Genomic DNA, 4,109 nt, shown 5'->3' on the forward strand with positions numbered 1-4,109 from the left:
TTTCAAATGGTAATCCCCAATCGGGTTTTGCCATAATAGGTGCACTTACTAATGCTTTCTTTAAAGTATTAAAAGCTTTCAAACAATCTGGAGAAAAATCAAAAGATGCATCTTTAATAAGTAAGTTAGTTAGAGGTTTAGCAATGATAGAGAAATTCTTTATAAACCTTCTATAAAATCCCGCATGGCCTAGAAAAGATCTCATACCTTTAACCATAATAGGAGGAGGTAACTTTTCTATGGCTTCTATCTTTGCCCTATCTGTTTGGATTCCTTCCTAACTTATTTTGTGCCCTAAAACAATGCCCTCATCAACCATAAAGTGGCATTTCTCCCAATTTAAAACCAAGTTAGCACTTTCACATCTTGACAATACAAGATCTAAATTTTTCAAACAACTTTCAAATGAATCACCATAAACAGAAAAGTCATCCATGAATACATCCATAATTTCCTCTATGTAGTCATTAAAAATTGCGGTCATGCAACGTTGAAATGTTGCAGGTGCACTGTATAATCCAAAAGGCATGCGTCTATATGCAAACATACCAAATGGACAAGTAAATTTGGTTTTCTCTTGGTCATTCGGAAAGATATAGATCTGAAAATGTCTAGAATATCCATCGAGAAAACAATAGAAAGCATTCCCAGCAATCCTTTCTAACATTTGATCTATGAATGGTAGTGGAAAATGATCTTTTCTTGTAGCTGAATTGAGTTTCCTATAATCAATACATACCCTCCAACCTGTAGTGGTCCTAGTAGGAATTAGTTTACCATATTCGTTTTTTACTACAGTCATTCCTCCCTTTTTAGGCACACATTGAATTGGACTAACCCATTGGCTATCTGAAATTGGGTATATTATTCCTGCATCTAACAACTTGATAATTTCTTTCTTCACTAATTCCTTCATATTAGGATTAAGTCTCCTTTGTCTTTCTGCCTTAGGTATATGTCCATCTTCAAGATTGATGTAATGCATGACTCGATTTGGACTTATCCCCTTAAGGTCAGAAATTTGCCATCCTATACTCTTAATCCTATTTCTAACAATTTTTAGCAAGTCATTTTCTTGATCTATAGTTAATTTGTTAGAAATAATTATAGGAAGTGTGTGATCTTTACCTAAGAAAGCATATCGTAGATGACTAGGTAACTCTTTAAGGTCTACTATTGATGGACTTTCAATTGATGGAGGCAAAGGCTCATGCTCCCTAAGTAACATTTCAGGTCTTAAATTCATAAAATCCTCTCCTTCATTATTTGCATTTTCTTCTTCATATTTATCATTATTTTCCAAAGCAAAAATTTCCTGTACACATGCATCAACTAAATCAATTCTCATGCAATTACCTTCATTCATAGGATATTTCATAGCTTTATTTATATGAAACTCAATGACATCATCACCTATCCTAAGGACTAACTTTCCTTCTGAAACATCAATTAATGCCCTCCCTATGTTCATAAATGGTCTTCCTAAAATAAGAGGACAATTTTCATCATAAACAAAATCAAGTATGACAAAATCAGTTGGAAAAATAAATTTGTCAACCTTAACAAGTACATCTTCAATGATACCATAGGGTCTTTTAATAGATTGGTCAGCAAGTTGTAAAACCATATTAGTTCTCTTAACTTCATCTTCTAAACCCAATTTCTTAAAGAGAGATAATGGCATCAAATTAATACTTGCTCCTAGATCACAAAGACATCTAGGGAAATCTACTTTACCTAATTTGCATGGTATAGTAAAGCTTCCTGGATCCTTGAGTTTAGTAGGTAACTTACTTGAGATTATGGAACTACAATCCTCAGTCAGAGTGACTGTTGATACATCTTCCCAACTACATTTCTTTGAGATCAATTCTTTGAGAAACTTACCGTAGTTTGGAATTTGTGTAATAGCTTCCATGAGTGACATGTTAATATGCAAATTTTTCAGTTTATCAATAAAATTTAAGAACTGCTTATCTTGCTCTTGCTTCTTTAGCCTTTGTGAAAAAGGTGGCTTGGATTGATAAGCCTTAACATTATCTTTTTCCTTGTCCTTTCCTTTCTCCTGTTCTTTTGATCCTGCACTATTCACTTCAATGCTCGGTTCACAAACCGGCTCCACAATTGTATTATTCAAAACATCAGCATCAATACCCGAAGGAACTACTTTATCTATTATTTTTCCATTTTGTAAAGCAATGGCACTTACATTTTCCCTAGGATTCTTTTCTGTATTACTAGGAAGATTTCCCACTTCACATGAGGAAATAGCATTTGCAAGCTGCCCTACTTGTACCTCCAAGTTATGTATGGATGATGAATGGTTTTTGAATAACTTATCAAACTTTGATTCTAACCATTTAAAACTATCGTCTTGACTACTCATTTTCTGGTTAATTCCATCCAAAAATTTATCAATTTTACTAGTCAATTGTCCTAGTCTATCTTGAGATTGACTCACTTGATTGCCCCTATCTTGATTATCATGGTTTCTCCAAAAAGAATTATGATAATTACGATTTTCAGCATTATAAGTATTCGAGTATGGACTGCGAACTTGTCCTTGAACACAATTCACTTGTTCCTCCATAACCGGATGCTTATAATTACATTCATTTGACACATGCACATTTTGACCACAATTGTCACAAATAAGAGATGTTGTTTTACTCATGTTTAAGTTATCAATTTTATATGACAAAGCAGAAATCTGTGCTTGCATCATAGTTAAGGGATCTAATTCATGAACTTTCTTTATCGAATTCTTTGAAGAAGAAGATGACTCATTATTAACAGTAGAATTACTTACCTGAGTCCTTTCGGTTGGCCATATGCTATTATTGTTGGCCATCTCTTCTAGTAACTCAATTGCATCATTAGTAGTCTTCTTCATTAATGATCCTCATGCCATAGCATCTATAGTTCCTCTTGTAGAAGGAGTAACCCCATTGTAGAAAGTTTGAATCAATATATTTTGGGGAAGGCCATGGTGTTCGTGTAACGCCCCATTTTTTTTTCCTGTGTTTTAATAGTAGTTTACCGGTCTGTGAATAGTACCACCGGTCCGGAAGTTGGTATTATTTTTGGTCCGAAAAATTTCTATTTATGTTTTATATTTTATTTAACATTTTTGGAGCATGTATGCATGGTTTTTATGGGTAGAAAGTAAGTAAGGAATATTTTTGGAGAATTTAGATACTTAGTGAATAGTGAATTATGGTGTTATATTAAGTAAAGAAATTTGAGCAATTATTTTTTTTTATGGAGGAAAATTGAAGAATTATTTTTATGGAATAAATTAGAGACTTTTGTGGAGATAAATAATATTTTGAAGGAATTTAATTGGAGAATATTTGGAGAGAAGACCAAAATACCCTCCAATTTGGAGAAAAGACCAAAATACCCCCTTAGTTGCTTTATTAAAGCAACTATCAATTATTGAGCACCAACTTTTGCCTTCTTCTTCTCCATACACGTTTCCTTCTTCTCCTTCTTCTTCTTCTTCTTCTTCTTCTTCTTCTTCTTCATTTTCTTCAATTCTTACTTAGTAAATGCCCATCCAACTTGATTTAAGGCATAAATCTTAGAGAGTGAAGCTAGAGAAGTAATCTTTGGTGACTAATTTCAAGGAATTTGGTGATTTTCCTACTTGGGTCAAGTAAGTGATTTTATGATAAGTGAATTATTTTTTGGATTTAGAGTTGTCTTTTAGCATATACATGCTTAATCATGCTCCAATTACTTCTTTTCTTTGTTTTCTTTGTTTGATTTTGAGTTTCTTCCATGTAGAGGGTGGAGAGCCTTCTAATAAGGATAAAGACAAGACCAAAGCTTGAGAAGCTTTGATTAAAGCTTGTTAAAGCTTGTTTTGAAGGTTAGTGTTCATAAACACACTTACCTTACTCAAATTTTGATTTTGTGCCTTTATGCTATTATGTGTATATTTTGAGATTTTGCATGAAATGATTGGTTTGTTGAATTTTGGTTGCCATTACATGCTCTTGGATGATGTTTGATGAGTATTTATGTTGTGGTAGACATTTCTACCTTGTATCTTTGTGGTTCATGTTCCTTTCATGGCTCAAGTAAACTGAATTTGGGAAAAATGA

Source organism: Jatropha curcas, chromosome 4 (assembly GCF_041381405.1).
Source record: "Jatropha curcas cultivar XTBG-Jc1 chromosome 4, XTBG_Jcur_1.0, whole genome shotgun sequence".
In the NCBI taxonomy this organism is placed as follows: domain Eukaryota; kingdom Viridiplantae; phylum Streptophyta; class Magnoliopsida; order Malpighiales; family Euphorbiaceae; genus Jatropha; species Jatropha curcas.